Here is a 17,339-nt window from a genome sequence, read left to right as displayed (position 1 = left end):
AAATGTAAGACCCAAGTCTCCCACAGCTTTCCAAAGATGAACTCCACGAAGGCAGGCCGAACTCCCAACTGGACCCGGAGCTGCACGCAGCTAACCACACGTTATTTAACGTGCTAAGCACACATTATTGCAGCCATCCCACAGCCACTGCAGCCCCTGCAGCACCTGCTGCCGGGCTCAGCCCCGTGCCAGAGCCAGGATGGCCGCGGGGAGGAGCGGGGTCGCTGCACGGCCCATGGGATTGCTTTTTGCCTTACCTTTCCGGGCTGTTTGCTCTGCAGCTGTATAAATGCCTATGCAAACACAGCGCAGGAGCCAGCAGGAACAGACAACGTGGTTACTGTTGTATGCTGTCAAAAAGCTACCTGTGAACTTCACCCCCCAAGCAGTCTGCCTTAAAATAAACTCTGTGCTCTCCCTGCTGTTCCCAGCCGGTTCCTGGGTAGCCGGTTTGCATTCCTGGCATGCTTTGGTAATAGATCAATAAATGCTCAGCAGGTATGCCCGCCTTTAGACACCTAGGTGATATAAATGCTAGACACAGATGAATGCAAATTGCACTGTACAAAAGCCTACGGGGCGATGGCTGCAGATTTATGGAAGGCTGTGTGAGTAGGCCCAAATAAACAGTTCTGTGAGGCCCAGGCTTGTGATTTTGACCTGATTATACTGCAGAAATCGTTGCTGAGCGTGGTTATTGTCATTAGTCCACATGCAAGAAAGTACTATTCAGCCAGGTAAGGCAAGAAGACAGAAACAAAGAATGGAGACAGGAGAGAAATGTTGGTTTAACAGCACAACAGTACCCCAAAGGTTTGGGGAAGCAGCCAACCCAGACACACATTTCATACAGGGCGGATATCTGGAGCAACCACTTTTTTAGAATGGGGCTTGCCTATGAGGGCCATTCACAACAAGAACTGAAGGATTCACAGAGAAGTACAATGACTTCCAAGCAATTAGGAAAATTTCACCCAGCTCCCCGGGGATGCGTGCATGAAGAAGGCACGGGCAGAGTAGGCAGGCACACGCAGCGAGTCTGCTTCTCCCCAAGGGGAAGTATCCCTCCAAATGTTTTCTCTTACACCACAACTATTTTGAAGTGGTCTTAATTTGACTGAAGATGCAATTGTTAATTCATGCTGCAGTGCCTGTTGCTAACTACTTCACCCTGAGTACCCTCGATTACCCTTACACCATTCAAAAAAATAAAATAAAATAAACACAGGGGAATTTACACAGAAACTACAAAGAAGGCAATAGTGAATCACCTCCTTGAAGCTGAACATTACACCTGTTAGCAGGTAGGGCTGAGCTGTTGTACATTGTCACCTTTGTGCTCCCGTCCCACTTTTTCTTTCTGTTTTAGAACTGAAATGGACCTTGAACAGAAAAGGGGCAGAACTAAAACCCAAAGCATTTGGGAAAAGAGAAGCTAGAAAAAAAAATATCGTATTTTTACTCTAGAATAAAAACACAAATGTGCAAAATATTAAAGGGTTTTGGGCTTTTAATTCCTAATCACTGAAGCTATCAGCAAGATTCCCCATCAACGTCTACAGGACCAGAATTTAACTTCAAAAATGAAATAAAAAATAATAAATAAATAAATAAATCTGTAGAACAGAATGCGTCTACCTAATTGCATAAAGAAGATAAGCCTGAATAAGTCATTCTAACCACTCCTTTATCCTACTCTCACGTTAAAAATATTTTAAACTTCATTTCGCCTTATGTCAGTCAACAAAGAGCGTGAAAGACTTACTCCTACAATAGAGGAGGGAAGGCTGTAAAGTCACCATCAAAAAGTGATTTAATGTACAAAGGTACCGATAAGCAGAGATAAAGTTCTGAGCAGGATTCTCACAGGTAGCTTAAGGAACTTCAAATATCCAAGAATTCGAGAATGTAACAACCTTAGTTAAAAAAAAAAAAAAAAATGAAGTGGGAAAAAAAGCAAGCAAACAAAAAACCTGAAATTGTTCCCATCGGCCAGATTAGCATCTGGGCACAGAAACACAGCTGAGATTCCTTTTTGAGGATGTCAGCGGTTTTCCATAAATCTGGAGTCCAAAAAAAAAGTGGAAGAAACAATAGGAATATTCTTAGGCACAGTGTTTAAGTACGTGAAGATGACTCTCACTTGATATAAGGGAGATGATACAAGTCATCAACAACCCGTAACAATACGAAGGAAACAAATGGCAAGGAAACCCAGGCAGTGAGTGGCTATGAAAGCATGGCTGGAGGGAGCAAGTCAGAACAAAAACCAAGACACTCTGTACTGAAAAATGATGCATTTATACGTGGGTGTACCACACCAGAATCTCTTAAATTTGATTATCCAAATGAAAAAATTTAAAGTGAAAAAAAATAAATCACTTCTGGCCCTCTTACCACAGCAGCTGGTCTTCAGGTCTCTCGTAGGTACGCAGGTGTTAGGACAGAACAGCACTGATGAAGCTGTGGCAGGATTTAGGAAAAGTACATGCTGGTCAAATAAATAGTTACCAGTGAAATATGCAGTGAAATATTTGAACTTCAATTATCCATTGGAGCCTGGCTCTCGTCCCATGAATCTTCCCTATCAGATGCTGCTTTACTGAGAAGGACTGAAGGCCAGCAGCAACACCAAAGACAATTTTTATCATGACAGATTTTCTTTGCTGTGCCCTTTCCCAAAAGGGCACAGAATGTACACCCTCCTAGGTTTATTTATCTCTTTGCTTTGACTAAATTCCCCTACCAAGTTCATAGCTACGGAGCTGGCACAGTGCTGTACCATGAGAGGGCACCACCAGTTCTGAAGCCAACATATCCCAAAACCACACCACACCTGGGAAATGTAATAGTGACAAATCTATACCTGCCACACACAAATGTTTTAAGTGCCTGTGCCTGAAAAATCACATTTGACAAGTGTCCTCGGATACTCCAGATGAAACCATTAAAAAACACTTTAAAATAGAAAAAGCTTTTCTCACTTGCAATGACTACTATGAAATGAGAGTCAGTAGTTGTTGGTAGTTTCTTTACCATCCCAAAGCATCTCCAGAAGACAGGGGGTCATTTTGGAGCACCTGATAAGTTTTTGGCAGAGTTTAATGATAGACACTGGGACTCTTTCAAAGAATCACCGTCCTGCTAACCTGCCAAGGAGACACAAACCAATGCGTTTGCAGTTTTCCCAGCAAGCTAAGGAAAGCAGGGTGGCTAATTTAATGAACTAAAGCCAAGTGGAATTACTGTGTATTCAACACCTGTAGGTCATACTCTCTGCACTTAAAACACATCCCACAGGGACCCTCTTTTCCCAGAAACAGAACTTTGCTTTCATTTGAAGCCCACATTTTTATTGGTTATTATTTTAAGCAAGTGCTTCATTTTCTGAGCTGGAACCAGGCAGAAAATAATGAGAATTCAAGAGAAAACGTTTCCCTTTGTGCAATGAGAGAGGCAGCATACTCGCTTTATGCCCAGTAGGACAGGGTATCTAATGCTCGCTTAAGGCAAACAATTGTTCAGGCTTGGAGAAAAAGCCCACGCATTGCAACAAACAGCTTCTCGGCCTCTCTGTGACGAGTAAAACGAAGACAACGACGCTAAACAAGCAGTGGCAGCAGCACAGGGTTTCACATCAACTCCTGGCACTTTGAGAGGGCAGAAACCACAGGCTGAAGCATGGTGAAAAGTCTTTGCAGGACAACTAATCCCTGGGGAATGACTGCTTTGTTTTCATAACCTGCAACCACATTTGGAAAAAAGCCTTCTTCTCCGAGGAGTACTGCTCTCAGTTACCTAGCAATAGGAATAAATACTTGCCTTTTTCTTTTTTTTTTTTTTTTTTTTTTTTTAAGTGATGAAAGCATAAAGTACATAAAATGTTGAGATCAACAGAAACCTAAAAGAAAACATCGCTGAGTACAAACAGGATGCAACAACCCAGGTAAGCTGAAAATACAAAGACCTGCAAAATCCATTTCGGGACAAATCGGTCTTTTCATTCTCTCCCCACCACTCACATCCCAGAACACCTGCACATTTAGGCAAGGATTAAGGAGTCAATAACTAAAATACACACTTCATAAACTGAAACGCTTATTTGCAACACAGGAGCATGATTATGGATGCAGAGAGCTCTGCAGCGCTGATGGATCAGGAAAAGCTCGAGTTACGTGTCATTTGCCAGAAAAGAGAAAAATCTACTTAAGTCCCATGCACCTTCATGTCCAGAAGGTACGGGGTGCATCAGCAGCCCAACCCTGAACTCCTCACGAATGGGTTTCAGTTCCAGTTTTCCACACATTCCTGCCCTGTCCAATTTTTAACAATATGCGGTGAGCCACAAGAGTATTGTTGCTATAGGCTAAAGGAATTTAAAGTAATTTTCAAAAATTAAGTGAAACTATGCATGTAATTTGTTTTGTAAGCCTGCTGACATTACACTGAGCGTTGCACTTCAAAGTGAAGAGAAGCACGGAAGAAAAGCAATACTTCCAAATATTAGCTCTTGCTGTAAAAAAAAAAAAAAAAAAAAATCAACTTCAGTATATATTATATTACTGGAGCTGATGACATACCTGAAATCTACATTTAATGTCAGAGTTCTCAGCCTTTTCAAGTCCGTTTCAATGTCAGGAGCTTAATAAGCAGAAAAACAAACAAGAACTCCAAAGCAGATCAACGTCATTCAGCAAAACCCTCTCCTTTTACTTTTCTTTCTTTTTTCCTTTTTTTAAAAAAAACATTGCACACATTCCTCAGAAGACAAACGATGACAGATTGATTCTCATAACCTTCTTAAAATTCTTCTAATCTTAAAAAAAAAATAAAAAATAAATAAAAATATTCATTGTTACTTTTAGTTTATGCAACGCGAAAGCCAACAGCGTGTAATAGGAGAGATATTTTGCCTTCATCTGAAGCTAATTTAGGGACTATTATTTCCTCTACAGGTTGAGTCGTATTTTATTGTAAGAAATGCCTCTCTTTACTATGTGAAGATAAACACCGAGGTGTTTTATTGCAGTAATTTGTTTAAGATAGTGACTGTGGTGCTGACACGATCGAGCCGAGCGCAGGAAGGCAGGATCCTGGAGTTCCCGTCTCGGCGTCACTCCTGGCTCTACCTGCTTTTGGAAAAGCGCTGCCCTCGTCTGAGGCTCAGGCTCCACTCATCTATAAAACATCTCCTTACCTCCGGGGCTGGTGCTGACGTATGTCATACAAGCGAATGGTGATTAACAAAAACATAATTTCATCCAACGTGCACATTCCCTTAGTCATCCTCACTCAGATCCCAGACCACCAAAGCTCGCTGCCACAGGCCTGCCCGTTGGATTTAACAGGTTGTCCCACCGAGTGTAACAGATTCACTGCATTTATGGCATGATCAGACCGATACAAGGACAAGCCAGATTTAGTTCTCACTGCAACTCCGGACCTAGTGGCACTATTGCAGAGCGATGATCATCATGCACCTTCCCAAAACTGTACCTAACTACTGTCCCTCTGAACAAATGCAGATGAACCTCCGTGTGCCACTGAAAATTTAATGTAAAAAAGACAAGAATTTGCTGCTTTTAAATAGAATCCATTTCCCAAGACTCAAGTCGCAGTGGGAAACAGGATCTTAAGTTCTGAGTTGTTACAAGTCTGAGCAATTAAACCTCACAGAGAAATGCATTAATACACGAGGTGCACGTTTCTGAGGTGAGGAAAGATTAATAACCCCGGTATTTAACACACTATTACAGCTCCAGGCACAATGAACTTCCCCTGTGGCTGGTATACAGGTGGGTATTGCATTGCAGGACACACACTCGCAGCCTCAGGCTTTGCTATTAAGATATTGAATATAAATATTGCAGCTTCCTAAACCACTGGTCGCTGCACTGATGGGTCAACCCGTCCAGCAGAGAGGCATTCGGGTGATCTTTGTCAGTTCTCAGGCTGTGGAAACGCATTGAGGCACCATCTGCTAGTCCTTCAATTTGAAGTCTTTCTTCGCTGACACACGGACTGGGGAAAAAATCAAAACCAAACTCCCGCTGAGCCATTCCCGTGGTGGAACTGGTACTGGCCATGAAGCGTGTGGCTTCCCTATGTGCAGATCCACCACCACCAGTTATCTCCGTGATAGGATTTTAGGGAGCTGAGCTGGTTTTGATGCGATGGGCTGACGTCGAGCTCAGGCAGCAGCCTTTCCAAGCACCTACCTTTAAATCCACAAAAGCCATTTACGCTTCCAAAAAACACGAGAAGAATCACAATAGACTGAAAAACGGTAATCTCCACATTCACCTCTCAGCTCCTAGCAGGATCCTGGAGTTTTCCATTCCCTAATCACGTGAAATTGGGCTTTCAGGCACGCCCAGCTCTGGCAGGCCCCAGCATCTTACTGCCCTATCTCCAGCTTAGTCTCACTTGTAGTCACAAGCCCTTCTCGAGGGCTCCATCCGAGGGGTTTGCTCCAGATGGCACTCAGAGCAGATTCCTGACAAACTGGGGAGGAAGCTGGTGGAGGTGATGGAACTGGAGGCAGGGCCACATTTTCTCCAATAAACCTTCTGATCAGCAGCCGATGGGGTCGTTTGCAGCGGGAAGCTCTTGATCTCTGCTGCTGAAACCGATACGCCTTGCAGGGAACATCAAAAGTGCGTCCTGCAGACACAAAGTCTGCACACACACGCAGAGCAGGCGTTCGCCGAGAGGAGGAAGATCTGCATGCCGGTCTCTGTCTCACTTATCAGCTCTTTTATCCGACGACTCTGGCATATAAAAATCTGAATCTGTAGCGAGGAGAAACGCCTCTGGTAAACCAGCATAAAGTGCCACACTTCCAAGAGAGGGATGGGTTAAAAACCTGTATTTCCCTAGCCTCCCTCTGCTGCATGCCTTCAGGCATCTTCCCACAGGTAGAGCACAGTCCCGTAACAGCTGCTGCAGATTCCCATGTGCTAGGGCATTTATGAGGCACGGAGAACACAACCACTGCTGTACTGATGTTATGGCTCCAAGCAGCATTGCTGTGATCTCTCTATCATTTCAGAGGCTATTTTTAAAATGCATATCTGAGTTTTCATGGATTTAGCTACAATTCAGAGCTTTACGATCAGTGTTTATTACAGTAGACTGTTAAAATCATGCAGCACTCCTGGAAAAAGGCATTTCACCACATTAATTCAGACACTTCTGCGTATTGTGGATAGTGATTAACAATTAAACCCTCTTCCAAGCAGGCTTAGAAGTTGATTATCTACAGCATCCCTTACACAGAAAGGAAACAAGTCGGCTAAAGAAACCTGAATGAGCAGGGCTGCAATATTCTCCCAGAAGAAAATGACCAGTTTATGGGAGCAGAGTTATTATACGAGCTCTGAGGGATTTCCCCTTATCTACTTCTTCAAAGAACAGGCACCACATTCACAATACAAACCAACGTGTTTTATGTGTGTATACATTACGAGCATTTTCCTGCAATAGTAAAATGAGTAAACCCGAGACTTTCAAAGTAATTTTATTGCTCGTTTTTATGGATTTTCCTAGCCCTTTGATGAGCTGCCATTGACAGAAGGCAATCTCAGCTTCGTGCCTTTGTTGCTACTGCTCGTGGCAACCGCACCCACTTCCAGCCTGGCTGTGGGAACACCGCGCACCGGGAGTTAGAGCAGGATCTCCCAGCAGGAATCCTTCCAGCGGGGCCCCGAATCCCTTGTAGCAGCACAGAGACTTTCTTCAGCATCTGCTTTAGTGCACGCTGAGCTCGGGAGACAGCAAAATGTAACGTGAAGAAGGAACAGAGACAGAAGGCACCAAGGAAGCGGTGGAATTCCAAGGGAATTCTAGGAAATCCAGGATTGCCAATGGCCATAAAATACAGAAGGGATTGCTTTATCTCGTGTCAATAAATAAATAAAGCTTAAGCCAGGCTATATCCAAGTGCCAGAAGAGCTCAATATCCTCCTCCTAACAATATAGATATATATAGATATATATGGATTGTTTACTGCAGGCAAAGGAGAAGCAGTGCAGCAGCTACAAAAGAAACGTAAATCCTATACAGCGAGGCTGGGGAGGGACTCTGTCAGGGGGTGCAGGGATGGGACCAGGGGTAACAGCTTTAAGGTAACAGAGGGCAGGTTTAGATTAGATACAAGGAGGAGATGTAAGTCTTTACTCAGAGGTGAGGCTCTGGCCCAGGCTGCCCCATCCCTGGTGGTGCCCAAGGCCAGGCTGGATGGGGTTTGGGACACCCGGGCTGGAACAGGTCACATACCACAGTCCGTACAATTCCTGTTCCTGCTGCTGTTTTGGGGAATAACCAAGTGCTCGAGGTAACAAAATCCGTTATTTACAAGTGCTTTCTCAAATGGATATATATAACAACTGTTCCACAAAGGACTGCCTGGAAACCCAGCTCGAAGATCATTTTTTCAGACTTGTTCTGCAGAACACCTGTGCAGCAGGCTACGGGCTGGGGGAGGACAACTCGCTCAGCTGCCCAGCTGATTTGACTGAACACCAGTGATGCATTTCTTACTAGTTTTGTGTGCATACATACGTACAAACACTGGGATTTCTCTGGTGAGATAACCAGTATTAAGGCACGATGACCCAGGTGACATCCCTCGAATGCTCCAGCTCAAACCTCACTTTTTCCTGATAAGCTGCAGTGAAAGTTGAAGAAGTTTTGCTAATAGCTGGGACAAGACCCAGTACTTGAAATAAATTCTGTTTGAAATAGTATTTAAATAGATGCACTGTGGCTGCTTTTAAGCTACATTGACTTGGAAGTGTACACACTGCCAAGTTTCAAGTCATACCTTGCATGTGTCCAGACGTGATTTTGCACATTATCAGAACAGCCTCAACCACTGCAGCCTCTCCTATGGAAGCACCGCAAGAAACCAGCATGGTGTAAGGTTTCTGAAGGCCAATTTTTACCTTTCCAGCTACAAGGGATTATTGTAAGCAGCAGCCACTTAATAAACTGATAACGTTCTTCACAACACAGGAAGCTCCTCTCAAAGCCAAAGACAATAGAAAAATAAAGCACAAGGAAAAGTAATTTAAATGTGAATCGTATCATCGCTCCTCTACATGTTAGCACTCACAACAAGGCAGCCCACGATCTTATCTCGTGGTGGTTAACCACAGGCAAGGTTGTAAACATGGATTTAACCAGTTAAGAGTGTATTCTGACAATTCAGAGCACATCTCAATTCCCTTTATTTTGGCAACTCAGTGTATAAGCAAAGATTTTGTTTGCAATTACACACGCTTCTTAAAACTGTTTACCACGTAATTATGTCACCATGGTGGTCAAACTGCACTGACAACTCTAAAAGCCACGTATGCAAGTATAGTTTCAATAAATTTATCCCTTCCACCTATCCAGGTATTACAGAGGAAAAATGTGTTATATCCACACAGAGTAAACGAAACCCTCTGCAAAAAGCCTGATGCAAATGGGACTTTCTGAACATCACAGAAGCAACGCTCTATTCTCAGCAATATTAGAGGAGATGGAAATGCATTTCAAAAACCCACAAACCCTAAAAATAAATAGTGGCTTAACTGATCTGTGCTTTACAAGATCAGAAGTCCTCAGGCGTACGCAGAATTCCACAATTAAACGTACTCAGGTAGGCTATTAACACAACTGATAAAATCAGAAAAAAAAGTCATTTGGAAAGTATCGTGCCAGAATAAGAGGTCTATCAGCACCACATTCCTGAGCAGACATCCAGAGACAGCCTGCCATATCCTGGACTCTCACCTGGAGCAAGTCTTTGTAACACCCCGACCAAACCTGGTTTGGAAACACCGAGCTGATGGCCAGCCATGGGAGCAACAACCACAGGCACTAATCACCCATTTGCTGGGTTTATAACAGCTACAGCACAGTTCCTCTGATTGGGAAAATTTCAGTCCCCTAAGGGACTGAGAGGGACCCTGAGTGCATCGTTCCTACGACACCCAAGCCTTGAGGTGAACAGAAAAACCATCTCTGCTTCCTCATCTCTGATCACTTCAGTCAGAGCTGTCCTCAGAAATACCACAAGGCTGCCCAGAGCAGAGAGAGGAGAGCAAACACTTCCTCCTTCTTCTGCACTGCCTAAAATCATCAGCCTTCAAAAGCCCAGGATGACAGTGGGGTACAAACAATGTCCAAAAATACGTCCACGTGCCCAGTGACATTATCAGGACATTTTTTCCGAGACAGAACAACCCTTAAAAACAACAAAAAGTGGTCCTGTTTCTTCTTGATTCCCTGTACCTACTGTTGTACTTCTGTAATGATTTTTCAGATCTGACTCTATCAGCTGCCCTCGGTTTAAGATCCCATAGCGTAGCTCGAGCATTTTATGTTGAATGAAGGCCTCAGAAGGGTTGCTGCCTGCTCTCTGCAGCTTTAAAATGAAGTGAGAACATAGCATCTTTCACAATGAGGGTAGTTTGGTCATTCAGCTTTGGGGGGGACAATATTCCACCCTACAACTGCAATTATTAGAGGCTTAAAAGGTCTTATTTGCAAAAAAATGGTTTGGAAATCCAAGAGCAGCTAGAATATAAAACATACAGAAGGTTCACACGACCCACTGTTATTATGATAAGTCTAACGCTCCAGAAAGCTCTGGTCACTTTTATAAATTACTTCATTGAAAATGCAAAATAGAAGCCAACTGGCCCCAAAAGTCACTTCTTTCCAAAAATGAGGAGCTGAAAAGCTACAGGTTAGTTGCCCTTTCTCCCCAGTAGTCCCTCAGCAGCTCTCACGCTGCTCTGGTTCCTTCCGCTGCCTTTCCTTCTCCCAGCTGGGAGACTGGAAAAAGCAACGGGTCCCTCAGAAAAGCCTGTCCTGTTTTTTTGCTGAGCCTGGAGCATCCCTCGGATCAGCTCAGGTACAAGCTCTGGCAGCTGCATGTGTTAAACACGCCTATATTCACACAGGAAAGGTGCAATGCATTAAAACGATGCAACTTCTGTTACACTGTGCATCTTTGGGCACAAATAATGGAAGGTAAGAAGCCTCTCTTTTACCAAAAATCCACAACTGTCTGTTTTTTTTTTAAATCTTACCCTACTAGACTGGCGGAGTCACAAATTCCTAGCAGGGAAAAGCAACTCCTGTAGAAAAAAAAAAAAAAAAAAAGTATGTCAGCAAAGACCTTTTCTTTCCCTCCATCAATTCTTACTGAAATATTTTTCTATACCTCCGAAACCTGGCTTTGAACTACAGCAAACAATTCCTGCCCGTCAGACAGCGAGCTATTTGTCAAATCACCAGGGCGTTGCTGAAGTCAAGGTGGGTCAGAAGGGGAGTGCAGCCCGCTGCTGCATTCTCGCAGGAGGCTCCCAATAGCTGAGGAATTGCTCCAAGCGAACAGGGATTCTGGCTCCTGGCGAGCAGGTGGAAAGTATAAATCTATTTGGCCCAATGTGTGATTTTTCCTTCTTGCTGCTCTCCCAGCCCACCAGGCAGTGCTCATTGCCACTCCTGCCCCGTGGCACCCACGAATGACATCTCACAAGCCACACAAAGTGAATTCCCAGCGGTGTCTCCTACTCACCCTGGTGTTTCCAGCTCCTGGGGCTTCCAGTCCAAATCTTACAGCACCATCTGGGATGGCAGCTGCTGTGTTAACACAGACTGGTCGTATTTTCGTTCTGTGGGAGATAAATAAATGATGTAAGACTAATATCAGGATTTTGAAATGCAACCCGCCGAGCTCCTCGGCACCCAGTCTCTCAAAAAAATCTTTCAAATTGTTTAAAAAAAAAAATTATTTCAAAAAGCTGCTTGGTTACAGCCTCGAAGGGGAAACTGAGAAACTGCAGTGGGTGTGAGGACGATGTGCCCTGCCTTCAGATCTCATCTGCACAGCTTTGTGGTACCTGGGGTCCAGCACACCCTGCACTCGAGGTAAGCAGCAGCAGCTCTTCATCTCTGACTAGTAAAGAGAAAAATAAACCACACCATGCATATTTTAGTGAAATCAGCTGTATGCTTCAAACCCTTACGACCACAAATCTCTCATAGCACCTGTATGACAGCCCTGGGCTCAGCCAGCACCCTCAGCCCGGTACAGAGCTGCTGGAAGGTGTCCGTTCTGCACTCTGAACCCCTCATTTCCTACAGCTAATGAAGTAGAAATCCTACCTCACTCGACACATCTTTCCTCTTGTCTAATTATCCTGTAATTATTAACTTCATCCTGTTACTTCACAGAAAAAAGATTTTCAAGTCTGTGCAGATCTGCAGCTCTCCTCTACCTCAGTATTTCAAACACCTAGGCTAAGTTTTCCCACACGTGACATAATTTGTGATAGTGAAAATCCTTTTTTGTTGTGTTTGTGTAAATCCGGTAATCTCTCCCAGTGTGAAATTCATTACAGTGAGGAAAGGAAAGAACGGACTTTTGTTTCTGAACATGCTGAATTTGGATCTTTTCAAGAATCTGATTGGAAAAGAAGGGTACTGAACCCCCCGAGCAGAGGCAGGCGGGAATCACAACATCATTTATGTATAAATATACCATTTATATATATAAATATGAAAATAATATGAATATATATATATATTCAGGCACAGCCTGGATGGTTTCAGAGGGAAAATCAGAATTTCCCCTAAACAAGCCTGCCTTTTTTGTGTACTTGCATGTTTTATTGATCCTCATCCTCTCTGGTCAGCTGTCGTCCATGGGTAGCAGAGTTTTATTCCTGCCTTTTTCCCCTAGCTCAGATGAAGGCAAACAGGTCTGAGCATTACAAAGAACCAGGCAAGCAATCCTGCCTGAACCAAACAGCGATACCCTTGATACTCTTGTAAAGCTGAACGCTTTGTCAACCCTTTCTTTTTTTTGCCCTAATAAAGGAGTGATAATTTTCAAACCCATTTTCAGATCTCTTTAACAACAGCCCCTATAAATCTCACAGTAACTCAACGTGTAACTTTACACTAAGCTTGATGTGTGCTTTGATGATAATACACACATATTAAAGCCATAAATCCCTCAGATTTACTTTTTAATCCAAAATAACGTGACATAAAGTGTAACTACTGTGGCACAGAGTAGATTTTACGGGTTGTGATCAGAGGATGTTCTTCGTAACAAAGCAAAACCCAAGCCAACCACCAGCACACCCAGGACAGACTGGATGAAACTCAGCAGCCATTAACGCAACAGGAAAACCACAAACAGCCGTGACGATGAGCTGTAAGGTGCTGTGGTACCCGAGGCACACACCACAAGGGGTTTGAAGGACCCGAAACCAACCCGAGGGGATGTGCTCAACCCCGGGCTTCCCCTGCTGCTCCCTGTGCTGTCAGCACCGCTGCCGAGCACTGCCTTGAGCTCGGAATTAGGGCAATTTGCCGCAACAGGTTTGTTCACATCGAGACAGAGCCGGGGCAGCGTTTTTTCAGGAAAGGGATTAGATGACTGCAGCTGGTACCACCTGTACTCCTGCGTGTTCAGGCGGCGAGAAGGGTAATCACTGCACTGCAGGGCACGAGCTGCAGGGGTCAGGGAGATAATCTCACTGCCAGCCGCCCGGCTTTGGCCTTGCCCAGCTGGCTCTGAGCATAGCAGAGGATGTCAGGCTTCCCTGCAGCACCGGGTTTTCACCGCCGCCAGAGGCAGCTTTAAAGAGCTGATACCATAACCTGCTCGCCCAAACTCCCAAATGTACTCCCCAGCCCAAAGCTTGAAGGCTACACACTCACTCTTCCCCCCTTTAAGGTCCACAAGCTCTTAAAGGTAAGGCACAGCCCATGGGTGCACCACAGAAGCAGTATCAGAAATGATTATTATTATTATTATACCAGTGACCTACAGACCACTGAAATCAGCAAGTTTTTAGGGATTTTTTGTTTGTTTGTTTGCCTTTGAGTAACAGGCAGAAATCACAATATCTCGTGGTTCCGCCTGGGGCAAATGCACAGATGCAAACCGAGCAGTGCTCCTACAGCTGCTGTTCATTTTCAGTCTCTATAACCCAAAACAGGTCCAAGGATTTCAGGCTCAGCTCCTCTATCTTTTGGGACCAGCAGCACAACGTTTTTAGGCAACTCAGTGACAGAGGCATGAGGCCACTCTGACTGACACAGCCAAGAAAACACAGATGCTGGTTTAGGAACAAAACCAAAAAAAAAATGAGAGAAAACAACTGGACTGTCAAATTCTGAGCAATAAATTCAATCTGTTCATACACCTGATAACTCAAGCATCTCCTCCAACTTTGCTTACTGGAACACAGCAGCCCTGCTTCACCAAACGAAGGAGGAAGACTCCTTGCCAGCAGATGCCTGCTGCAGGATGGAGCATCCCTGCTGCCGAGGTCCCAGCGCACACCGAGGGAGTGGCAGCACTGCTACGTGTTACAGAAACGTGGGCAGGCTCAGCGTGGTTGAGTTCTTGGCTAAAATGCTGTCGCGTGGTGCACGCTGCCCCGCTGTTAGCATTGACAGCTCTTCAGAAATAACTGACTGATCTTCGCAGCAAGTCAGGGAGACGGAAAAGCTGTCGTTATTCATACTAATGAGACAAGAAATAGGCAGAAGAAGATAAATGACTGATCTAGAACCGTTCAGCAAGTTAGTACATAGCTAAAACCCGGTTCTTTTAACAAAAGCACCCATACACTAATCCTCTGCTGTCCCACTTCCAGGTCGGTGAGGTGATATTAACAACGGGATTTGTTCAATTATTTCACAGGCTGCACAGCGCAGTCTAGATTTATTTAAATATCAAAGCAAAATCTAGACAAAAACCCCCACCGAATGAATGTCATTTTCCCCTGCTTTGGTTCCCCTCCAAAGCCTGCAGCTCAAACATCAAAAAGCCCCAAGCTCCGGGCAAGAACTCCAGCTCCAGCTTTGTTGGCGCAGCGCCACTGCAAAGCCAACGGGGGCTGCAGCCCTCGTGCTCTGCCAAAAAAGCAGCGCCTGCCAGCAGGGACACCGAGCCTCTGCTTCAGAATCCTCGTCCAGAATATCCAGCCCTGCCATCAGATGGCTGCTGTCTGGGCCATGAAGTCTCACATCCCAACGAATCTCACAGAAATTAACAGGAAGCTAATTGCCAGCAATGCCCAGGAGTCCCCTAAGTCACACACACGACGCACGGCTTCCCTTTGAATCCACAGAACTCAGGTTATGGATGTGAAGGAAGCGAAGAAAATACTGAGGAATTTAGACTTCAACATAAAAAAGCAGAAAAATTTCTAAACTATCAGAATTTATGAGCAAAATTTGTTTTAAGAATTTTGTTCTAAAGAATGCCTCAATCTGGTAAAGCAGAGGGGAGGTGGGATTATTTCTCTGAGAAAAGACAACTCCAGAAAACTTTTCACTCTTCAAATTCCTCACTCTCCTTGAGAGCTATGAAGCATCCCTTCCTTGACACGCCAGGTGCTGTCATTCTCTCTCTCACCTCTGTTTCCAAGTTCTTTATTGCAGGATGCATCAGCACTACTCACACATCAGCCTTGGTGGCTTCTACACTGCAACTTAAGCAGCTCCTGGTCTCCCACAGGGCTCTCCTACAGAACCGACACAACTTTCATCATCAGCATCGACAGGGCAGGAGGAGGAGACATTCCCCACCTCTTCTCCCCCAGCTGAAGCCTGGGCAAACGGCGAACAAGGCAGGAAAAGCTCTTCATAAACAGCCCGGCTGGTGTGTATCAGGCCATCAGTTAGCAAGATGTGGCTGTCTCTGCTCTGGAGTTCCCAGGGGTGCAGGAAAAGGCGCCCGTTCTTGTAAGGCAGCTTCTTTCCCCTGCAGCACTGTGCTCTTGCCAACCCCGCGCCACCCCAGCAGCCAGACCGCAGCTCCCTGCTGCCAGATAACGCGTCCAGCATCCGCTGCCAGCCAGGGGTGGGATGCAGCACCGCTGCTTCGAGGATCAACACCCGGGATCCAGCCTACGTAAGCTGCTTACGGGATTTACTGGACTCCTGACAGTTGATAGCACACAGCCAGAACGCCGAATGTCAAGTGCTGGAGATCCAGCCCTGACAAAATCCGGTTCAGGCAAAAGGCCCACGATTACCCCTCTGCAAGGGATGTGGTTTACAGGACGCGACCGGCTGCGAAGAGAATGCTGCAATTACCACGCTGGGGAACACTAATTGACTTACAGCAAGCAATGCGTGACAGGAAGGGGGAAAGTCTCACCAGCAGCACGGCTAGCTGCGATAATTGTGGATCGCCTGGAAGAGCAAAAGAGCAGAGATCCATGAATCATTTGTAACAAACAGGACAACTCCCTTCGTCCACCCCACGGCGTGGCCGTCAGCAATGACTTCTGGCATCCACCTGCAGGTCCGTGCTGAGGTGAGGACGCAGCTTTCCCCGCTCTCCTTCGCCTGCCTGCTGCGCCCGCTCTCGGAGGCGAGGGAGGACTTTGTTCTCCGTCATCGTAAACTTTATGGTGTGTTTTTTTTTGGGCTTTTCCTAAAATCTCGCTGAGGAGAGGCAGCGCTCAGACGGGAAGCTCATTTCTTAGTTAAGCAGGGAGGCTGGAAACTCTAACCTTAGCGGCTCGAACCCAGCCTGCGAAACAGCAATCTCAGCACTTAACATTTGCTTATTTTAAACAAAAACATGTTTATGGAGGGAGGGAGACTTGACTCACTCCCTGAGCACCTGGGATCACCAGTACCGCGTTAGGAAGGAGGCTGCAGTGCACAATCTCCCTGATCCCTGCACGGTGCCGGGCTCTGCCCGCGTTACCCCTGACGGCTGGGGAGCCGTAGGGGCAGATTTTCCTGACGGTACCTTCGGGAATGAACCAGACGAGCCTCACACACCCGCTCTATCTCCACAAACCATGTTCACCTGGCTCTGGGCACCGAGCTGCCCAAAGCACCCACAGGTCTGGCGCGTGTGGTGCCACCCCGAGCTGGTGGTGCCCGCACAGAAACTCACCAACACCCCTCTGTAAGCACCAAGCACGCCCCATGACAGCCTCCACAGCCACCTGCCCACACGGAGCGGGCTCATTTCACCGTGCTTTGAACTCCTAGGGGCAGCCTGAAGCATTTCTTGCCTTCACGGGGAGCCAAAGCCGGCTGCCTCCCGGCCGCGCCTCAGCCCTCAGCCCTCAGCCCTCAGCCCTCAGCCCTCAGCCCTCAGCCCTCAGCCCTCAGGGGGCTCCGCGCCCGCTCCGCGCCGCTCTCTGCCGGGCTCCTTCCCCTTCTCCCCCGCCACCACCGCCATCAGCAGCCGTCCCGGGGCACTCACCCGCTCCCCAGCCACCTCCGTGCCGGTGCTGGTGGAGGCCGGGCAGGAGGCGGGCTGCCCTCATGGAGGTGGGGCCGGGGCGGG

At 46.0% G+C, this 17,339-nt stretch overlaps 1 protein-coding gene across 20 annotated transcripts in view; it reads right to left on the bottom strand.

Annotated features, from left to right (window-relative positions):
• The window catches only part of LYPD6B (LY6/PLAUR domain containing 6B), a 65,567-nt gene extending 48,228 nt beyond the window's left edge, over positions 1-17,339 (bottom strand). For 19 of the 20 annotated variants that reach the window (XM_084523391.1, XM_084523390.1, XM_084523394.1 and 16 more), the window contains exons 1-3: positions 17,256-17,339; positions 11,577-11,673; positions 11,086-11,133 (exon numbers count right to left, since the gene is read on the bottom strand). The gene's annotated coding sequence lies outside the window, so the exon portion shown is untranslated. Of the gene's footprint in view, positions 1-11,085; positions 11,134-11,576; positions 11,674-16,940; positions 17,070-17,255 lie in introns of those variants that run through there. The other variant, XM_084523387.1, reaches the window with a different exon arrangement.

Source organism: Aythya ferina, assembly GCF_964211825.1.
Source record: "Aythya ferina genome assembly, chromosome: 6".
Taxonomy (NCBI): Eukaryota; Metazoa; Chordata; class Aves; order Anseriformes; family Anatidae; genus Aythya; species Aythya ferina.
The sequence above is the reverse complement of the archived record's forward strand: the minus strand, read 5'-3'. Positions and strand labels throughout refer to the sequence as shown.